Source organism: Panulirus ornatus, chromosome 19 (genome assembly GCF_036320965.1).
Source record: "Panulirus ornatus isolate Po-2019 chromosome 19, ASM3632096v1, whole genome shotgun sequence".
NCBI classification, from domain to species: Eukaryota; Metazoa; Arthropoda; class Malacostraca; order Decapoda; family Palinuridae; genus Panulirus; species Panulirus ornatus.
Genome location: NC_092242.1, coordinates 10889967 through 10913574, shown reverse-complemented (window position 1 = coordinate 10913574; position 23608 = coordinate 10889967). Strand labels below are relative to the sequence as shown.

The window sequence follows — 23608 nt, the reverse complement described above, 5'->3', positions numbered from 1 at the left end:
ATATCTGGGCCACATATCATCCATGGCCACATAACGTTCAGACCCAACTACATATTGTCATCCAGGGCAACATATATATCAGTGAGCGGGCCACAAGCCATACAGGACTTCCCTCAGGGCTACATACATCAAGGGGCCATATATGTCTCAACATCCAGGACCACATACACTAACGTTCAGGACCGTACATATTAACGTTTCGTGCTACATATGGTAATCCAAGGTCACACATATTATCGTCGAGGACCAGAGAGGTATTGGTCTATACACACGAACACGCAACACATACATAGGACATACCACATGTATACGTTGTGTATATTTACCTAAGGTATACACTGCACTCATTGTATGCATGTGTACTTATGCATACAGTATGCTTTTCCCTTGTGTATACTTTGCATGTCCTTACCATATGTATAGGTTTTCATACGCTGTATACCTTACGTAAAAGCTGTGTGTACTTAACGCATACTGTGCATACGAATTTTATATAGACGTTGTGTATACTTAATTCATCCATAAATGGTATACAGTTACTTTGCGGGTGCGCCATGGATACTTCCCTATGTATGAACGTCCAGGATCGATGCAGAAGTGTAATTCGCAGATAATTCGATGTGATGACATGGTGTAGCCCAGGGTTGGTGTGCTGTGGCCCAGTGCTGTTGTGTTTTTGGGTCAGGGCAAGTAGGGTGTGGCCCAGGGCTGGTGTGGTATGACCCAGGGCTGGTGTTGTGTGGCCCTGGGCTGGTGTGGTGTGGCCCAAGACAAGCTTTGTTTGGCCTAGGACTGTTGTAAGGCCCGGTGTGGCACAGTACTGTTGTGGTGTGTGGCTCAGGGCTCTTGTGGTGTGGCTAGTAACGATGGAGTGTGGCAGGATGATAGTACTGTTTAGGTTCAGAGCTGTCGTGGTGTGCTCATGGGTTGGTGTGGTGTGGCCCAGTACTCTCATGGTTTGGCCCAGTGTGTGGTGTGGGCCAGTACTCTTGTGTTGTGACCCAGTACTTTTGCATTGTGGCCCAGCGCTATTGTGGTATAGGCTAAGGCTGGTGTGGTGAAGCTCCGTACTGTTATGGTGTGGCCCAGTACTATTGTGGTGTGGCCCAGGGCCGGCGTGGTATAGCCATGGGCTGTTGTGATGTGGCCCAGGGTTGGTGTGGCCAGTGGCGCGCCTCTCACCACCTCACACTCTGGACCCCAGATGTCTGCAAGCATATGATTATCCTTTTAAGTGTGACGTGGCTTGATGGAGGCCACTCCACGCTGGCGTAACAGCCTTCACTCTCCCGTGCTCTCGTACCACACTCACTCACACACACTCTTCCTACCACACTCACTCACACACACTCTTCCTACCACACTCACTCACACACACTCTTCCTACCACACTCACTCACCCCATCGCGCTCACTACTCGCGCCCTTAATCAAGCCGTAACACACACACACACCCTACCCTACTCAAAACATACTGTTATACCTTGCGGAGAGTTGATATCATCCACGTGTGTCGAGGTTTAGTGAACACTTCATCAGTGGTAAGACCAACAGGGTGTGGGGGACGTGAGAAGACTTCACTACTGAAAGCTCAGCCAAGATGTATTGATTAGCATTCAGCGTGTGTTTCGCCTCCTGTCCGGGGGCCTGTGAGATCTCAGATAACACAGGAGGGGGAAATGGATATGGAGTGGGTCTAGGTGGTGTTATGGTGTCTGGCGAAGGTGTGTGTGTGTATATGTGTGTGTGTGAGAGAGAGAGAGAGAGAGAGAGAGAGAGAGAGAGAGAGAGAGAGAGAGAGAGAGAGAGAGAGAGAGAGAGAGAGCTGTGAGTGAGTTAGGGGGGGGGGGGGAGAGGGAGAGAGGCATCACAGCCAACCTCACGACGAGACAGGAAATATTTGTTAGCCAAGCTCGGTCTCTGAAACGCATGGAACACCCAGCCGGCAGCCCACGTTGACTACGGGGAAAACTCTGCCATTTTCGGCGAGGGGTGTGGGCAGTGGGAGCCACACCCAACAGCTCTGCCTGCACACACTGACTTACTGTCACATCTGCTCATCATGCTTGGTAATGAGCTCGATGATATAATCGATAAAATAAATAAAAGTTCGGGAAGCGGCAACGCTGCATGTCTGCCCACATTCGCCATGCACGGTGTTGCCGTCGTCAAGCACTGCATCCTAACACGCTCGCTCTCGCTCTCTCTCTCTCTCTCGCTCTCTGTCTGTCTCTCACTCTGTCTCTCTCTCTCTCTCTCTCTCGCTCCCCTTCTCTCTTTTCCACACCCAAGCATGGCTTACCCCACACGCACCACCACCTCATGCAAAATCATGAAAGCACAAGAACCACACCAGATGCAAGCCGTGTGACTGCCTGGCTAGCTTTGTATAGAGAGACACGTCTGACCTTGCATGGTTGGTGGAGGCCTTGGGACGGCTGGCCCGAGACGGGGGATGGCGGAAGGGGCATTTTCCCACGTATATTTTCGTGGGGGTGAGGACAGCAGCGCGGCGGCGGCGGCGGCGGCGGTCCACACCACCACTGCCGCCGGCCTGCCTCCTCGTCTCATCTCGGGGCCACTGGGCGCAATGACAGGCACATCTGATATCGCAAGAATACGTTTTCCTTCAGGCCGTACAACATTCCACACCTTGGAATACCTTTTCACAGAAACTCTCTTCAGGAGATTGTTACGGTCTGCTATGAACATTTTTACGTACAGGATGAATTCATGGGCACTACAGTCATCGCGGTGTTTATAATAAAAGCATTAGCAAGCGCCAGATATCAGAGCGTTCGGGGAAGGCCGGGATCCATTTAGTAGAGGTTTCGCGTCGCTCTGGCAACATTTTCAACATACCGCAAACCCAGCCCTTCCGTCACGAGCCGCTGGCTGGCTGCCGGTGTTCTCGGGCCGCACTCGGCAAGCTGCATAGACCATACTTTCCTACACACACTCTTACGTTATATATATATATATATATATATATATATATATATATATATATATATATATATATATATATATATATATATAGAGAGAGAGAGAGAGAGAGAGAGAGAGAGAGAGAGAGAGAGAGCTTTTTAAGCTAACAAAATAGTCACTCAGCAAGACAGAGAGAGCGTTGAATCTGACCCCAAGTTCCTGCTCAAAAGAATATTCGGAAGCCAGAGGCACTGCAGCTGAAATACGACTTCGTCAGCCACTCTCAAGTTCTAGGCGATAAGGGACAATCAGAAACTGCACTTAACACGGTGGTATTTCTAGACCAAACTCCGGGCCATAGAAAAATCTTCCTCAGCCACACTGACGATGCCAGAGGAATGAGAAATCAAGAAGGCGTACCTAAAATGGCGAAGGATGTGAGAGACGTTTAAATCAAGTGAACCTGGAGGGTGGCGAGTGGATTCTTTGGATCAAGTATTTTGTATAGTTAAGTCAAGTAGGAATGTCTCAAATCACATTTAAGAATGACGTGAAGAAAATATAGATAAATCTTATCCATTGTTGACTTTTACACATCTTTTACGTAAAGCTTAGGATGATAATAGTGACTCAGAAAAGTTTTCAGGAAAGTATCCCTAAATCCTCCTCCTGTTGTGAGGTAAGGATTCTTAAACCATACTCCTGTTGTGAGGTAACGATTCTTAAACCATCCTCCTGTTGAGGTAACGATTCTTAAACCATCTTCCTGTTAAGGTAACGATTCTTAAACCATACTCCTGTTGTGAGGTAATGATTCTTAGACCATACTTCTGTTGTGAGGTAATTATTCTTAAACCATACTTCTGTTGTAAGGTAATGATTCTTAAACCATCCTCCTGTTGTGAGGTAAGGATTCTTAAACCATCTTCCTGTTGAGGTAATGATTCTTAAACCATACTTCTGTTGTGAGGTAATGATTCTTAAACCATACTCTTGTTGTGAGGTTATGATTCTTGAACCATACTCCTGTTGTGAGGTAACGATTCTTAAACCATACTTCTATTGTCAGGTAATGATTCTTAAACCATACTCCCGTTGTGAGGTAATGGTTCTTAAACCATCCACCTTGTGAGGTAACGATTCTCAAACCATCCTCCTGGTGTGAGGCAATGGTTCTTAAACCATCCTCCTTGTGTGAGGTAACGATTCTCAAACCATCCTCCTTGTGAGAGGTAATGATTCTTAAACCATCCGTTTGATAAGGAAAGAATTCTGTACGCCACATTAAAAATGTTCTTTCTCTCCCTCTCTGATCCACAGGTATCATTTCGGCCTCTGGTTTACTTCACTATCTGAGACAACTCTTGAACTTCTCTCGTAGTGAAGACAACACATCAAACACACATATGGAAGGAACAATGAGTGGTTGTAAAAAATAGAGAGAGAATTCCCTGTACCGCGCTTACATAAAATCAGTATAAACACATATATACCGAAGAACTACGGGACCTCATTTGATTCCAACGTGATTTTAAGAGAGAGTAGGTAGCCTGAACCGGGAGCCATTGGTGAGATTGCTGAGAGCACGCGCCATCTGAAGTTTAAAGAGAGAGAGAGAGAGAGAGAGAGAGAGAGAGAGAGAGAGAGAGAGAGAGAGAGAGAGAGAGAGAGCGCAATCATACCTCAAATGTACACGAGAATAATCGAGAGAATTGTCATGAATATTCCTCGATGGCAACTTAAGAATGACGAGTTGCCGTTTAGTTTGTTTATAAGTATATATATCTTATTTAACTGATATGATATACATATGATTGTTTCACTATGATGTGGGTAATTATAGAGAAATTGATGATTAATTTGGTAGTGATGATCCAGTTGAGACTAATCGTTATAATCAAATAGTGACGTTAGTATGAATAATTTACGATTGTAATGAGAAATGCAATATTGTATTCAGTGTGGTGAAATTATTTACGGGGGTTTTATGATTATGACAAAGTTATTGATAATTTGGGTGGTATAAAGTTGCAGATTCATATATAGGAAAATCACATGTGTATTTTTCGTTCATTAGATTATGTAAGTAATTTCGTTAATTAGATTATGTAAGTAATTTCATTCTTCCTCTCTCTTTTAAGGAGGTGGTTGGCACCACGTCCCAGGGGAGGTATATTATCAGTACTACCCACCTGGCTATCGGAAGGGGTTTGATGGCGGCTGCGCAGTGGGCCAGTACTTTCAGCGTCTGTCGAGTGTCACTCCGTCGACCCCAAGGTAGGTGTCTGATCTTACTGCCTCATCCACACGCTGACAACTGACTCTCTCTCTCAGTCCACTAACATACAGGCTCTCTTCGAGAACAAACGACTCACACGACTCGTTTCTCCATTATTATACATCCCCCCCCCCCTACCCTCGCGCGGTGAGCGCTACGCGTTAACCCTACCTTTTTTTTTTTGGCGAAAGCTGATCGTCAGTAAATACTCTCTCTCTCTCTCTCTCTCTCTCTCTCTCTCTCTCTCTCTCTCTCTCTCTCTCTCTCTCTCTCTCTCTCTCTCACGGGAAGATGAATCTCTTACGTGTTCCAGCAGCAATATATATATATATATATATATATATATATATATATATATATATATATATATATATATATATATATATATAAATGGCGTCCTAGCTTCGTCTCTTCGATGTATATCAACTGACTTATATTTCTCTCTTGCGTCTACCCTGATGATGTGATTATTACACGAAAGTGCACTTGGGAACTTTTCGTGTTTCATTTTCCCCGTGAACTCATAGGAATATCTTAATCACGCGCAAAATTGTGATCCTTTCCAATATATATATATATATATATATATATATATATATATATATATATATATATATATATATATATATATATATACAGCAGATGCCATCATAGTCAAGGGTCGCCCTGCCGTGCTCCAGCGACCTAAGGGATGCCAATCCCCAACTCAGACCGTGTCTTATCGGCGGGGAAATTAACTGTGTGAGTTAACGACGGGTGTAGGAAATAAGAGGTTCATCTTGGCGGGCTCTTCGCTCCTTCCTGATGAACTGCTCATTAGATACTGGGGAAATATTGCTAATTATGCTGATAGCCAGCGCCGGGGGAGGGGGGATGTCACGTCTGCTCCCGGCTACACAGACACACAGAGTGTGTAAGCCAGGTTCTGACGTCGAGTGTGTGTGTGTGTGTTCTTTTCTCCATATACTCCTCATTGTTTATGCTTTCAGTTGTACGTCCTGTGTTTACGTCCGTGCACATTCTACTGCTGTGTCGCAAAGCCTCGAAATGCCCGGTTGTCTGTTCCGTTTTTTTTTTTTTTTCACCTATTCCTTTGACGTCACAAAGACCATCCAAACGACCCAGAGGTCTGTTGGTGTTTCAATATCCTTCCTGTTTCACTCATTCTTTTTATCTCTTCCCCGCCAGTCTCACGCAACACCGCAGTACAGTTCACGGTTACCAGGGCTGACGTCAGAGCCATTTTTCGTCACAGCAGTCATTAACTGAGTGGTTTGAGAGATCGTAAGACTCGGATATGATCAGGGGGCTGGTCTTATGACTAAAGGCATCTTTACATTTCGGAAAATCAAGTGTTTACGACATTTTTTTTTTCTCATTTTTTCCCCTTCGTCCCCCCCGACACAGCGCCACATAGCCTTGAGGTTTCTACCCACAAAAGAGGAAAAGAAGTCATAAACAATCATGTCTCCTTATATAATCAAGCCTCGTGGAAACGAACCCTTCCAACCGCAGGTCACAGGAAACACCATGGACCTGCGCCGGCAGTAAGCTGACAGCCTCCCACTCCACCCACCTGTCGAGAAGCCCTCCCGCGCACCATATGGGTCATGTCCTCCCACACGCCATCCAGCAGAGTGACCCCCACAAACTTGCCCACCTACAGACCTAAGGAGAGGTGGGGGTGTTTGGAGTGAGCCCCATATTGCCCGGATGTGCACCGACCTGTACGTGAAAGGTGGTTGGTGGATGGTCCGCCCTACATACCAGGCAGTGGAGTGACCCTTGACACTAGGCAGTGGAATGCCACCAACCCCCTCTACATACACACCAACCTTGACATACCAGACAGGAGGGCGACCCCCAGCTAGCAACAAGGACCTGGGCACAGGGTTAAGATCAGCAGAAGTAGGATAGGCGATGGTGGGACGTGTACAGCAACATCAGCAGCGTGAGAAGAGGGAGCAGCATCTACAGATCCAAGCAGACGTCAGCTGAAGCGGACAAGACATCACATTTCACTCCTAATGCCAAACAACTGAGCGTCGGCAGAACCCAAATCATGGCCGAGCCTGTCCTTCAACACCCGCCCAGCGTCACCCACCAGCCTTCCATTGTCGACGTTGCAGCCCTACTCCTCCACCGTACCGTGAACTTATACTCCCCAGTGATGTAACTTAAAGACGAAGGCTCAGGCGGCGTCTATACATCTCTCTCTCTCTCTCTCTCTCTCTCTCTCTCTCTCTCTCTCTCTCTCTCTCTCTCTCTCTCTCTCTCTCTCACCAATTTTTATAAATGACAACGTCCTGTTTCGTGTTGTGTGGTGACTCGACCTCTCTAAATGGCCTTGAGAATGGGTTAGGTTAAAGGCCAGGCTCATCATACCCAAGGGTCGTACCTTCGTGCCCAAGAGGTTGAAGTGTCTCGATTCTTTCAGTGACTGTAGCGCCGCACGCGGTTCACACGCCACGCGCGCGTTGTGCCTCGTCAGCCATACACTAGACCAAACATGGGTGATAGAATTCTCACAGTGAGTGTGGCCAGCTATGCTGGGTATTGGCTCTCTTTTTATCTAAGGGAAAGCTGCTTTCCCCACACCATAACCACAAACAGCCTCGCCGAAGGTGACTTCTCATTCACGAACCTTAACGAGGCTGAGTTCGGTAACACCCGAAGCTGCAAGAGCCACGTACAATGGTCGTATGTAACCTGGGAGCCTTTTATGAGGCTCGTGCAATTCCGAGGCTGCGCCCTTTCCGGGATCAGGGTAAGGTGGGCTCCTTTAGGACAAGAAGGTCCCGACCACACTTGTACTCTTTTCTGCCCACTGACGATGGTACAGCCTCGTCGAGACTAAACAGTTCACACAGCTACCACACTCCGGCCGTGACTCGCAAGGGTAACCCACTTGGACGGCGAGACTATCATATATTTAATGACATATTTGACGACTTCTGGCGGAGTGAACATTCAACACAGTTGTCACCATTAAATCCTGCATCGTACGCAGTCGTAAGGCTGTCCGCTAGGGAGAGGGGGAAAAAAAAAAGTATTTGGTGTCGACAAACTTGTTATCATGTTCTTTTAAGAATTTAAGGGAATATTGACCCCCCACCGGTCGAGCGTCCGTGTTACCTGGAACCAAAGGGCGTTGGTGCTAAATGATCGCGATCCTTGTCCGTATTTGAGGCTCTCATCGTGTGTGTTGCACTGGTGGAAACGGCTCTGGGCTCGCTGAACTCACACGGTGTAGCTGAATGGTGAAGCTCCCAGGGCCTGTTCGAGAATCTTCAGAACGTGAAGTATGAATTCTCTCGCCAGAGGGGGTTCATCTACGGCAAGAAGTTCCCTGGATCACGTCATTGATCTCATTTTGAAAACCTACCAGCGAGGGATACCACAGATCAAGGCATGGGCCTCCAATATTCGTCTGCCATCTTCCTGACGCGTTTAAGAGTTGAACGCCGTAGGCGATGGACTGAAAATACAAAGGCTCTCTTAAGTAAAATCTGCCTATAGAGGAGAGCTGTGAGATGAGGCTCGCCAGAGCACAACGGGGTTTGATTTTAGACTGATGTTGAATCCCTAGAAGAAGAGAGGGGGGGTCGTCTTTGAAGGAGTTACACAACTGATGAAGGTACGGATGATGTACATTTTCTCCACTCCGCGTCAGGTCCTTCTGATATCATTTTCTCCGTGAAGTTGTCAATAGCGTGGGTCTGAGAGGGCGGGGACCTTGCGGGATGCCATGTTTGGGTGGGTCGGGTCTCTCGCTGGGCGGAGCACCTAACGAGACATTCTCGGTATTGGCGATAATCTTTGGCGTTTGAAGAGATGATGTCAGTTTTGGTTACAGTTGACATTATGGGCAGATTTTCTTCCTCATTAGGTGAAGGCTGGGTAACTCGGGACTCTCAGATGCCACACGGATCTTTCTTTCTTCAATCCAGCCACCAAGGCTGGAATTCGCCGGGCAAACCTTTCTCCCCGTCCTCTCGTTAGATAACATATATACGTAGAGTGCGCAGCGGTCGCCCGTCGACAGTGCAGTCTCCCGTCTCTAAAGACACACAAGGACAAACACAGTTCGTTGCAAGACTTAGGGAAAAACTCCCGAGGCTGGTGTCTGAGACTTGGGGAGAGTGTGAATGGTGGAAGTCGGGTTAAATGTGTATCACTGATAATGAGGTGTAGCGGCGTGAAGAGGAAGTGGAGAGCTTTAGATAGATACCTAGGACTGGACATGACATTGGGTGGAACTATGGGGGGCTGCAGTGACTCATAGGATAGGAGGGAGGGTTAAAGGACCTTGGTGCATTGTGGGGTGTGTGCAAGGAGAGGTCACTGACTGTCTGGGCAAAGGCGGGTGTGTTTGGATGCATAGTAGTGCCTGCGGTGTTGCTTGGATGCGGGTTTTGGGTCCTGAATGAATAAGAACGGAGGGTGGATGTGTTTTGGAAATGAAACGCCCGTGATCAGTATGTCGTTTGGTGAGGGTTGGTCTTATGAGGAGTGACAGTGGAGGGTGACATTCTGGAGGGTTAGGAGGCGTGCTTAGGATGGAGCAAACTGGGTGTCTTCGGCCTGAACCAGGGCACGTGATGCATTCAGGGGAAACCGCGAATGTGCTCTGTGGAACATGATTTTGAACGTTAGGCTTTGGTTTCCGTGCATCATCAACAACGGATAGTGTGTGGACGTGAGTAAATGAAGCCGTTTATTGAGTCTGTCCTGGCGCTACCTCGCTAAAGCCGGAAACGGCAAACACGTATGAAACATATATCGGTGGATTGAGGGCGGTGAAAGTGAGTAAGATTGGAGAATAGGCTTTTGTGAGGAGGCACTGAGAGAGATCGGGCGAAGAATGGCAAAAGGCGAGAGTACACAAAACCAGTTGCGTGGGCGAGGAATAGACGGTGTTTAGGGATGCAATGTTTACGGCTGCGGGAGAAGTGTGCGGCACGCGGAAGGTGGGTGTGGCGGGATTATGGAAGTTGAGTCGCTAGTGAATGAGATACGAGAGGCCTATGGGCATCACCTGCAGGGAAGGAGGGTTGGTAAATTGGGAGGTGTACACGAGGAAGCGGCAGGTCAAGAGGAGGATGCAGATGCTGAAAAAGAAGGCACACATAGCGTGAACTATTTCCTCGGGAATGAAAAAAAAAAAGTTATTGAAAGATCAGTAGATTAAGGAGGCCAAGAGACCAAATGGCAGTACTGGTAAGGGTAAGCAGATAGGGAAGTAGCAGCAGGCAAAGGAGGCATGAATAGGAGATGGGTGATAAGTATTTTGAAGGCCTTTTTATACGAGTTAGGAGGCAGATGTTGGGATGCTTGGGACGCGGAGTTCAGTGAAGCGAGAGACCTATGTCAAATGGTTAGGGTTAAAAGAGGTGGTGAAAGCCTTGAAGAACGTTCAAGTGCGTGGCAAAGCTGTTCAAGTGGGAGGGACTACAGTTGAATTTCTCAAGACTGGGAAGAGACAGTATTATTCGATTGGTTAGGGTGTTCAGCGTATGCACACCTGGCCACATCACCACCACCACCACCACATGTCCCCGTCATCACCAACGCACATGCCCTAACCATCATCACATGTGCCCTAACCATCTCACATGGCCTCATCATCACCAAATGGCGTGGCTTCCTCCCCACCATCAGGGTCGCCATGCCTGTGCCTCCCTCCTGACGGCGTGGCTGGTCTAACCTGCCCGCCGTGAGCCATGGGCTCCTCGGCCCTACCATAAGAGCAGTTGTGGCTTGACCACCTTGCGTCCTGGCCAGCCAGCCAGCCAGCCCAGTTTGGCAACATTGTGTCTGCTTGAGGGGGTGTGGCCACACACACACACACACACACACATACATACATACACGCGACCCAACCATCCCCTCCCACGGGAGGTGGCTCGTCCAGGCTCCTCGTCTGGTCGGGGAAAAAAAATAGTTTATCAATTAATCTCTAGTGCAGGGAAATAATTGAACTTGGAGTGTGCGTCTGTGTACGTGCATCTGTGTGCGTATGTAACATGACCTATCCACTACCGTTCTTTCTGCTAAATAATCGGGGAACAAAACTTTTATTTGAATGTTCATGTGGTAAAGAGATGGTTATTACACCAGCGGTGTCATTAATTCTTATTGCATTAACTAGCTTACGCGCAGAATGTGGATCAAATTTTCATAAAGCGCTTTAGTATATCAAAGGGATGTAAGCGAACATGGGAGAATGACATAATACATTGGCTCCCAGTCTGTGCGTATGTTGTGTGGCTGTTGCATCATATATCTATTCCTCAGGTTTTATGAATCTGATATTTCATTTTACGTCTTTTATTTCCTCTGGTGTGGCAGCGGAACGTTCCCTCCGCTTGGTTATCTACTCTGCATATTTTTCACAGGTTTTTTGCCTTTGTGCTTGTCTCTGGGTCTTTCTGTCACTGTCTCTCTCTCTGCATCTCACTTCATTACTATGACATCTAATCCGGAACAACCTCAAAACTGCTCGAGCACCATAGCATTGTTCAAGCTAGTGATACCGATTACAAAATGATTCTAGAGTTATAAACGTATATTTCACATTAATCCCTGCCCATTCGTACCGAATGTGCATTAACACTTGCGGCACAAGGCATTAATACCACGTATTTCGTAACGGAAAAATAATCACAATTCGAACCTGTGGAAAAAAAAAATGTTCAGCATTAAGGCCAATACATGTCAGATATACACGGTTCACATTAAATAAAAGCCTTGATACACACATTGTTCATGACATACATATATTGACGTAACTACCTTCTTTTGAAGTGTTCCGAGTTTGGCATTTGTTACCTTTCGGTGCTTCCTTCCAAACTGGACAAGCATACACAACATAGATGAGCATAAGTTTGTGATGTGGATAGTGAATGTCGTGTGCGTCGTAAGTGATACCTAATATGGTTTGAGTTTTGTTATGTGGGAGTGGTTGACAACTTAGGGTCATCGGAGGTTGCAGGTTGGATTCATGTTTGTCAGGGGTCAGGAGGGTGATGGTAGATTTCTAAGAAGGTGCATTGATTCTGTTTGGAGCAACCCCACTCGCATACATGCCTTACTCTCTTGATAGAAACTCCTTTCTGCTTCTAGTAGGTTTCCTCCCACGCAATATATTTGTCACACCTTCCACAGGGTATATCCATTATTAATAACTTGACACACGCTTTCTTCAGCATCATAAATGCCCCATACAGACGATTCTTTTTCTCTAACTATTTTTCTCACAGATTCTTGTAAACAAAGACCTCATCCACACATCCTCTACATTGTTCCTTTCCATCCTGTTGCTTTGTGTATGGTACCATCCTCTCAAACACCACTCACCCATACAACTTACCATATATACATAACAAACTTGAACCTCTGTAATTCGAATATTTACTCTTGTATCCCCTAGCTTTTATACTAAATGGCACTAAATGAGAAATACCCCAGTCCTCATGCACTTAACCCTGAGCTATACAAACAGTGCATATCCAAACTAACCATTCAGTAACATTGACTTTTTTTTTGAGATATTCAACTGCAATTCCTTTCACTCTAGCCTAACACATTCAACAGTTCTTCAAAATAATCATTCTGTCGCAGCTTCTCTCCACTTCTCCATATGCTTCCTTCACTGATGCTCTCATTCGTCCTTTTATTCTCCTCATATCATGTCTCCTTCCAGTACATTTTTGCATTCTCCCAAAAGTTTGCTGACTGTCTCAACCCACCCCTTTCCCTCCTTTTCAGCTCCAACACCCTCCTCTTGTTATCCTGCTGCTTCTTCTTGTTACATCTTCCAAACACTTGTGCCCCTCCCCTGCTGATAATGCCTACTAACAGCTTAACGTCCTTATCCCACCACTCAGTATCCTCTCACATCCCATCTTCCACATCTAAGCACTGCTTTAATAAATACCTCCCGATCCTTACTTCCCATTCCTATAAGTACGTTTACTTTCACATTTTTTAATTCTTTGCCCAGTCTTTCCAGAAATCCCCTCACCTAAACATCTTCTTGAGGCTCATTCACTTTCACTCACGTCATTTCCTCTTTTCCAAAATCTTCTAAAACTTTCATCGTCACCCTCACTAATTAGTACATAATTGCCTGCTAACCATTAGCCTCCCTTACACATGTAAACTTTTTTAACCAAGTATTTCCTATCACCACTCTTTTTCCAGTATCCATTACATAAGCGTCACCATTTTCATAAGTCAGAGTACAGCATCTTTGCAGAACTCACTCCAAAAAGGGTACTCTACTCAAAGCAGTGCAGCCGAAAGTTCTTGGATAACACCCACAAACCTTTCGTGAAAGGAGTCCTGGAGCAACTAAAAAATAAATATGCTTCATGGCTGTGATACTATCAGTAACAGGAAAAGCAAGAATTCCCTTGGAGTGAAAATTTCTTTAAAGGTGTGTTCAAATTACAGAGGTATAAGTTTGTTGAGTATTCCTGGGAAATTGTATGGAAGGGTATTGATTGAGAGGGTGAAGGCATGTACAAAGCATCAGATTGGGGAAGAGCAATGTGGTTCTAGAAGTGGTAGAGGATGTGTGGATCAGGTGTTTGCTTTGAAAAATGTATGTGAGAAATACTTAGAAAAACAGATGGACTTGTATGTAGCATTTATAGATCTGGAGAAGGCATATGACAGAGTTGATAGAGATGCTCTGTGGAAGGTATTAAGAGTATATGGCATGGGAGGTAAGTTGCTGGAAGCAATGAAAAGTTTTTATCAAGGATGTAAAGCATGTGTACAAGTAGGAGGAGAGGAAAGTGATTGGTTCCCAGTGAATGTCGGTTTGCGGCAGGGATGCGTGATGTCTCCATGGTTGTTTAATCCGTTTATGGATGGGGTTGTTAGGAAGGTGAATGCAAGAGTTTTGGAGAGAAGGGCAAGTATGCAGTCTGTTATAGATGAGAGGGCTTGGGAAGTGAGTTAGTTGTTGTTCACTGATGATACAGCACTGGTGGCTGATTTGGGAGAGAAACTGCAGAAGTTAGTGACTGAGTTTGGTAAAGTGTGTGAAAGAAGAAAGCTGAGAGTAAATGTGAATAAGAGCAAGGTTATTAGGTTCAGTAGGGTTGAGGGCCAAGTCAACTGGGAGGTAAGTTTGAATGGAGAAAAACTGGAGGAAGTGAGGCGTTTTGAATATATGGGAGTGGATTTGGGAGCGGATGGAACCATGGAAGTGGAAGTGAGTCACAGGGTGGGGGAGGGGGCGAATGTCCTGGGAGCGTTGAAGAAAGTGTAGAAGGCAAGATCGTTATCTCAGAGCAAAAATGGGTATGTTTGAAGGAATAGTGGTTCCAACAATGCTATATGGTTGTGAGGCATGGGCTATAGATAAGGTTGTGCAGGGAGGGTGGATGTGTTGGAAATGAGATGTTTGAGGACAATATGTGGTGTGAGGTGGTTTGATCGAGTAAGAAATGAAAGGGTAAGAGAGATGTGTGGTAATAAAAAGAGTGGTTGAGAGAGCAGAAGAGGGTGTATTGAAAAGGTGTGGTCACATGGAGAGAATGAGTTAGGAAAGATTGACAAAGAGGATATATGTGTCAGAGGTGGAGGGAACGAGGAGAAGTGGGAGACCAAATTGGAGGTGGAAGGATGGAGTGAAAAAGATTTTGAGCGATAGGGGCCTGAACATACAGGAGGGTGAAAGGTGTTCAAGGAATAGAGTGAATTGGAATGATGTGGTATACCAGGGTTGACATGCTGTCAATGGATTGAACCAAGGTATGTGAAGCATCTGGGGTAAACCATGTAAAGTTTTGTGGGGCCTAGATGTGGAAAGTGAGCTGTGGTTTTGGTGCATTACACATGACAGCTAGAGACTGAGTGTGAACGAATGTGGCCTTGTTGTCTTTTTCTAGTGCTACCATGTGCGCATGCAGGGGGAGGGGGGTGCCATTCCATGTGTGGCAGGGTGGCGGCGGGAATAGATGAAGGCACCATGTATGAATATGTACATGTGCATATATATTTATGTCTGTGTATGTATATGTATGTATATGTTGAAATGTATAGGTATGTATAAGTTCATATGTGGGCGTTTATGTATATACATGTGTATGTGGTTGGGCTGGGCCATTCTTTCGTCTGTTTTCTTGTGCTGCCTCGCCAAGTATAATAAAAAAAAATAAAATGACATATATATGATATATGTATATATATATATATATATATATATATATATATATATATATATATATATATATAATTTTTTTTTCCATACATAATCGTCATTTCCCACATTAGTGAGGTAGTTACAAGAACAGAGGACTGAGCTTTAAAGGAAAAATCCTCACTTTGCCCCTTTCTTTGTTCCTTATTTTCGAAAAGTAAAAACTGGGGGTAAGGATTTCCAGCCCCCCCACTCCCACCCCTTTTAGTCTCCTTCCATGATAAGCAGGGAATATGTGGGAAGTATTCTTTCTCCCCTATCACTGGGGATATACATGCCTTACATCCTTAATAAAAACTTCTCTGCTTTTAGAAGCTCTCCTCTCACACCAACAACCTTAAGATCTTCCACAACATCTTTATCAGTCCAATCATAGCATTCTCTAGATCCATAAATGTCATGTAAAATTCCTTCTGTTTATCTAAGTATTTCTCACATTCTTGAAAGCAAGCTCCTGATCTTTTTCTTTCATTCTTGTTTGCTGTTTCCTGCTTTAGCGAGGCAGCACCAGGAACAGATAAAGGAAAGGCCTCATTGACTTAAATCCATTCTCTAGTTGTTACTGAAACCACAGCCTCCTATCCACAACCATTATGTGGAGTTTATGGATCTGGAGAAAGTGTAAGATAGGATTGATAGAGATACTCTGTGAAAGTTGCTGCAATATCTGGCGTAAGAGGAAAGCTGCTAGAAGCAGTGATATCTTTATCAATACAGTAAAACTTGGATGTAAATAGGAAGAAAGGGGATTAATGGTTCCAGGATAAGGTGGGTCTGTAGCAAGGGAGTGTGATGTCATGGCTGTTTAAATAGTGTATGGATGGGTTGGTGAGGGAGGTGAATTCAAGGGTCTTGGACAGAGGAGCAGGTATGTAGTCTGTTGGGTTTAAGGTGCCTCGTAGGTGTCAGCTGTCTGATGACGACATGGTATTGGTAGCAGACTCAGAGAAACTACAGAAGGTGGTGTCTGAGTGTGGGAAAGTGTGTGAAAGAAAAAAGTTGAAGCAAGGCTGTTAGGTTTAGCAATGAAAAGGAACAGATGATTTGGAGTGTGAGTTTGAATGGAAGGAACTTGAGGAAGTGGTGTGTGTTAGACACCTGGGAGTTGATATGGCTACAAATGGAACAATGGGAGCTGAAGTGAAGATTTATTCTTGAAAGCTCAATGATAAAAAATAACTCATTTGCTACATACTTCACCTTGGGGCTAATGCTGGACATTTAAATGCTTCATATATCCATCCACCCAAACAATCACTTACTGTTTCCTGTACACATATGAAAATAAAATCATCAGTAGTAGGTTTAATAAGGGGCTGGGGAAGCCTCATAAAACTTTCCTTTATTAACGGTAAAACCATAAATTCCTCTTGATTAACCCACTGTATGGAAAGTCCACAATTGACTATTCAATTTTTACACCAATTGATTTGCTAGCTTGTTCAGTTAAAACAAGCAAGTACTTTATTGCTCTTATCTAAGTAGTTGCACTTATTATGCCAAGGTATTACGTTCTACATCATGTAAACAGCAACAGTAGCTATTTCAAATCTAAAACTGATAAAAGAGTAATCCATTAAAAACAACACATCATAATGTTTCAGAAAAGTACCTAATAATGAAATAAATTTTCACTTACAAAGGATGTCCAATTTAAGCCTTCAAAGACTTTTTGGAATCATCATAAAAACAAAATTCGCTTGTATCAAGCAATGTTGTAATTATAGATATTCACAGATTTTACTTACATTTTCTGATATATCTATGACAATTTTATACAAACTATTAAAACCATTCAGATCAAATACAGTTGAATTTGCATATAGAGTATCCTAACCTCAATTTCAGCATTCTACACTATGCTTAGGAACAAAGAGGACTAAAGATCAGACTGTATAAAAGAAAACTTTGATGAAATAATTTCTAGATTCTTGCTTGTTTTTTACACCTTGATTATCTTTCAACTATCATTTAGTTTGTAGAGTTTTAGTGTGTGTGTGTGTGTGTGTGGTGTGTGTGTAGGACACGTGTTACTGGACTCCACTTGCTCTTGGGGTTCACCAAGAGTGAAAAGTCACCTTTGTTGTGGCTGTATCACTGGGAGTACAGTCTCGTAAAAATTTCTTGCTCCAAAGGAGTCTATCATTCCTTGCTATTGGAAGCAGTGCAATCTTCAGAAAGATCCTAGGTAACATCAGGACTCTTAATTAGAAATTAGCCCCAAGGAATTATAACTAATATATTTGAATATCTATCTATAAATACTGTAGGGTCTTTTAATATGAAAGAGCCAAGGCATCACCCAAGACCTTTCTAAAGGCTCTTGCCTAAGGCTGTGCTACTTTATTAGCAGGGAAATGGAGACTTTTTGAGTGAAGATTTTTTGATGAGACTGCATTTCTAATGATACAGCGTCACTAAAGGTGACTTTTCACTTGCAGTGTAATCTTGACCAGGCAGAGGCTAATACCTATGTGTGTATATATATATATATATATATATATATATATATATATTATCCCTAGGGATAGGGGATTAAGAATGCTTCCCACATGTTCTTTGCGTGTCGTAGAAGGCGACTAAAAGGGGAGGGAGCAGGGGGCTGGAAATCCTCCCCTCTCGTTTTTTTTTTAATTTTCCAAAAGAAGGAACAGAGGGGGCCAGGTGAGGATATTCCAAAAAAGGCCCAGTCCTCTGTTCTTAACGCTACCTCGCTAATGCGGAAAATGGCAAATAGTTTAAAAGAAAGATATATATTTTTTTTATTTATTTATACTTTGTCGCTGTCTCCCGCGTTTGCGAGGTAGCGCAAGGAAACAGACGAAAGAAATGGCCCTACCCCCCCCATACACATGTATATACATACGTCCACACACGCAAATATACATACCTACACAGCTTTCCATGGTTTACCCCAGACGCTTCACATGCCTTGATTCAATCCACTGACAGCACGTCAACCCCGGTATACCACATCGCTCCAATTCACTCTATTCCTTGCCCTCCTTTCACCCTCCTGCATGTTCAGGCCCCGATCACACAAAATCTTTTTCACTCCATCTTTCCACCTCCAATTTGGTCTCCCTCTTCTCCTCGTTCCCTCCACCTCCGACACATATATCCTCTTGGTCAGTCTTTCCTCACTCATTCTCTCCATGTGCCCAAACCACTTCAAAACACCCTCTTCTGCTTTCTCAACCACGCTCTTTTTATTTCCACACATCTCTATTACCCTTACGTTACTCACTCGATCAAACCACCTCACACCACACATTGTCCTCAAACATCTCATTTCCAGCACATCCACCCTCCTGCGCACAACTCTATCCATAGCCCACGCCTCGCAACCATACAACATTGTTGGAACCACTATTCCTTCAAACATACCCATTTTTGCTTTCCGAGATAATGTTCTCGACTTCCACACATTCTTCAAGGCCCCCAGAATTTTCGCCCCCTCCCCCACCCTATGATCCACTTCTGCTTCCATGGTTCCATCCGCTGCCAGATCCACTCCCAGATATCTAAAACACTTCACTTCCTCCAGTTTTTCTCCATTCAAACTCACCTCCCAATTGACTTGACCCTCAACCCTACTGTACCTAATAACCTTGCTCTTATTCACATTTACTCTTAACTTTCTTCTTCCACACACTTTACCAAACTCAGTCACCAGCTTCTGCAGTTTCTCACATGAATCAGCCACCAGCGCTGTATCATCAGCGAACAACAACTGACTCACTTCCCAAGCTCTCTCATCCCCAACAGACTTCATACTTGCCCCTCTTTCCAAAACTCTTGCATTTACCTCCCTAACAACCCCATCCATAAACAAATTAAACAACCATGGAGACATCACACACCCCTGCCGCAAACCTACATTCACTGAGAACCAATCACTTTCCTCTCTTCCTACACGTACACATGCCTTACATCCTCTTTATTCATTACCCTAGGATTCCTCTTATGGGGTTCCTGCAGCTCTAAAACAGTACTTAATGAGAAACAAAGAAATCACTGCTTTGGAGTGTTAAGTTTTTTGATGAGATTGTACTCCTTTAGTCCAGTGTCAATGACACAACCTTGCTAAAGGTGAATTTTCACTCATAGCTTAACCTCATGCGGGTGGGGCCTGATCACACCTGTATTCTGTATGTATTTTAATACAAATAACCCTGATGAGGTTACACCACAGAAGTTACCTTTTGTGAGGCCGTATCCTTAGGGAGTTCAGTTTCATCAAAGAACCTCTTCAACAGAAAGTCTAAATTTCCCAGCTGCCAGAAGTAATGAAGTCTTAAGCTGCAGAAATCTCTGGAATAGACCCTGAGTAACACCAGGACTTACTATGAGGTCTACAGGGGGTAGTGATGCTGTTTCCTGTGGGGCGGGGTAGTGCCAGGAATGGATGAAGGCAAGCAAGTATGAGTATGTACACATGTGTATATATGTATATGTGTTTGTATGTGTATGGGCATTTATATATATATATGAGTATATGAGTGGATGGGCCATTCTTTTTCTATTTCCTGGAGCTACCTCGCTGATGCATGAAACAGCGTCTGGGGTAAACCATGGAAAGCTGTGTAGGTATGTATATTTGCGTGTGTGGACGTATGTATATACATGTGGATGGGGGTGGGTTGGGCCATTTCTTTCGTCTGTTTCCTTGCGCTACCTCGCAAACGCGGGAGACAGCGACAAAGCAAAAAAAAAAAAAAATATATATATATATATATATATATATATATATATATACATATATATATATATATATATATAATGTGTAATGTTGCATGTTTATTGTTGGTCAGGTAGTGTAAGATATTGTGATTTAATTGTGAGGTCATCTGCTTATGAGAGGACTTTAAGATGTGGTCTGTGGGACATCATGTAGGAAAAGATTGAAGAGGGATGGAGAAGGAACTGCTTCCCGGGAAACTCCACTGCATAGTTTGAGGATTTTTGAGGTGAAGCCTTTGTAAATTACTCTAATTGTTCACCATCTATGAAACTGACTACCACTCCTTGTCACTGTTGGGGAGGTATGGTGTCAAGTATCTTTTGTGTGAGGATGTGTCAGTGAACAATGTCAAATAATTTGCTGATACCTGCTGCCACTGGTACAATGCAAGAAGGTAGGTTTGTTGTTAGTTGAATCCATTCAGGATGTATTGTGTGAGGTTCATGTTCAGTTTGTAGTATAGTGGTTAGTTTTTAAAGCCATGTTTACTTCTGTTGTACATTAATTTCCAAGGAGTTTGGCAACTGATGACAGTAGTGATATACAGCTTTTTTTTAGGTGGAGGGTGGGTTGGGAGGCTTAGAGGATTTCACGATGGGTAAAATGGTAACACACTTCCAGATGTTTAGGATTTTGTTTAGATTTCATTTGAGCCAAAGTTTGCTTTTATGTGGAGGTTTGCTATGTTACCAGGGCCAGTTGCAGGGGAATTCCTTAAGATCTTAATTGCTTCCTGAACATTTGTGGGTATGAAAGGTAGGTGAGTAGTTGTTTTGGGGTGAAGTATGAAGAGTGGACATGTCCCTGAGGGCATTTGACAGGCGTGTATGTGTGTGTGGAGTAGTTTCTCCACCGGTTTGCAAGGGTTATAGTGAGGTATGGCAGCTCTCTTGTGAGAGGCATGGTGTGAGTGATGTCCCCTTAAGAATGTTCTATTTAAAGGTTTGGCTGGTATGTGGCTAATTTTAGTAGTTTCATAAGTATAATTGTGTTTTTGGTTAAATGGGATGCTTTACCCTAGAAATTCTTCATGTGCTGAGGCTGAGGTCATATGGTATGTATTGACTTTCCTTACTGTTCTCCAAGATTTGGTTGCTCTTGATTTTGTGGACCATAGTGTCAAAAAAATTGGTACCACTTTTTTGTATTTTTTCCAGCCATTAACTTAGGGATGGTTTTGTTTACAGTTTGAATCTGCTTTATGGTCTCTTCTGATAGAAAGTGGTTTTGCAATTTGTGGGAAGAAGTTTGGGTTATATTGCTTTCTGTCATTATGTAATGTGCTTTGTTTTGTTTGTGATGGTGAAATGGCATAAGGGGATGGGAAACTATTTTGGGGTAATTCTTGAGGCTTGGTTCATATCTAGTGCGTGAATCAGTGTTTTAGTATAGTTTGTGTATGTTTTTGCATAGCTGTGTGGGTAAGATGGCTGATGTTGAATTCAAGTGTTTTTTATTAGTAAGTACATTTAGTTTAGTGTATGGTGTTTAGTGTTGATTGGCTTCTTTGGAGTAGTGGCATTGGTTTCGTCGGTGAGAAGTTGTGCATTTTGTGTTGTTTGTTGGGCAATTGCTCTGAAAAAGTGTGTATCTTTGGATGGATGCATTGGTGTTATGTTTGGATGGTTGTTGCATGTACAGAGCTCTGAGTAGTTCTTTGCAGAGGGTAGGTTTGTGCAATGGAGGTATTATAAAATAATATGCGTGTATATAATTCTGTCTATATATATTACTTTTGTCGTTTCATCCTTGGACCCTTTTTCAAAGGGTCAAAAGGCACAAACCCAGGCCCCTTTTCCAGAGGCTCCTGCAGCTCTAAGGCTGTACTGCATTCAGTGAGAGTGACAGGATGGTCCCCTTTAAGTCAAGAAATTACTTGATAAGACAACTCTGCTCTGGCAAAAAAATGATGATGCAGCCTCACCAGAGGTGACATTTCACTTGCAGTGTAATCTTAAGCAGGTGGAGTCTAGCAACACCTCTAAGGCTCATCAGTCTGCTCCTGAGTGTAGATGGGAAATAGTAATTCATGTTTGTCTGGGGACTATGGGTTGAAGTTTGGATGTCAGTTGTTTAGTGCATGTTAGGTTATGTAAGTCTATGTGTTTTGTCAGTATCATATTTATTAGGGGTATAGGGATCAATGAATAGAGGTTAATGAAGTATGCGATGGAGGGGTATTTTATTTCTACTGGGGAATTAGTGGTTTGTAATAGAATGGTTTGGTTGGAGGGGTCTGGTGGGGCTGTACTGGGAGGATCTTTGTTTCATTGTATAAGTGATGAGTTTTTCAAGTTACTAGGTAGCCTGGGATTGTTCTGAGAGTATGGCTTGCTTGCAGCTTAGTTGTACTTGCTTTTGAGAGGGTAGAATACCAGGCAGATGAGGCATACTTTAAAGTGTAATGGATGCATTGTGCATTGTTTGTAAAGGATGTTAAGGGATTCCTTTTCATGTCCAAATCTGGTATACATTGGTGTTCTGAGGGTAACTAAGTTTGTGAGTTGCTTTTGTGCTGATGGTATTGGTGAGTGAATGTCATGTGTGTCATATGTGATGCCTAGAATGGTTGGTGTTTTGTTCAGTGGGAGTGACTGTCAACTCAGGATGATTGGAAGGTGTGAGATGGATTCATGTCTTGTCTAGGGTTAAAAGAGTAACTGAAGACTTTTATGGAAATGCAGACATTCTGTTCTTTTTAAGTCATTGTTCCAGTTGTGTAAAGTAGTGCTGTATGTTTGATGTTGAGGTTTGCATGAGGTTCTAAGAGGTCATGTAGAAAAAGAGTGAAGTTAGTTGGAGAAAAAAATGTTCCTTGAGCTCAAAGCTACTGAGTGACTGGCATGGGGACTGGCTATGAAATTGGCCAACCACTTTCTGACATTGTTGTGGAGGGTGGTGTTAAGTATTTTTTGTGAGAAGATAATGTTGGGGGACAGTGTTGAAAGTTTTGTAAAAGTCTACTGCCACTAGTACTGTGTGGAAGGGGGGTTGTGGTTGGGTGAATCCATGTAGGATATGTAATGTGGTGCTGTACACCATTGCCTGGGTGTTACCAGACTCCCCTACCTGTGGTTACTCCCTGAGTGAAAGTCACTTATGGCATGGCTGTATCATCATTTGTTGATGAATGGTACTACAGTCTTGTAAAAAAAAGAAAAAAATCACACTACAGAAGTCCAGCATTTCCCTGCTACTTGGAGCTCCTGTAAAAAGGATCCCTCAGTAACATCAGGCCCCTTTTAAGAAAGAGGTCCTTGGGCAATCATGAACAAATAAATAGCATCCACAGGGACAGGGGGTGAAAGAACACCATTCACATATCTCCTGCATGTTGTGGTTGATGACAAAGAAGGGAAGGTAGAGGGGGCTGGAAGTCTTCCCCTCCAGTATTTCTTTCCAAAACAAGGAACAGAGGAAGGAGCCAAGCAAAAAATTTTTCC

At 43.8% G+C, this 23608-nt stretch overlaps 1 protein-coding gene across 4 annotated transcripts in view; it reads left to right on the top strand.

The window, feature by feature from the left end:
* Positions 1-23608, top strand: part of LOC139755392 (uncharacterized) — a 338128-nt gene that overhangs the window by 310893 nt on the left and 3627 nt on the right. For 3 of the 4 annotated variants that reach the window (XR_011714088.1, XR_011714089.1, XR_011714090.1), the window contains one exon: positions 5069-5204. The gene's annotated coding sequence lies outside the window, so the exon portion shown is untranslated. Of the gene's footprint in view, positions 1-1313; positions 1541-5068; positions 5205-23608 lie in introns of those variants that run through there. The other variant, XR_011714091.1, reaches the window with a different exon arrangement.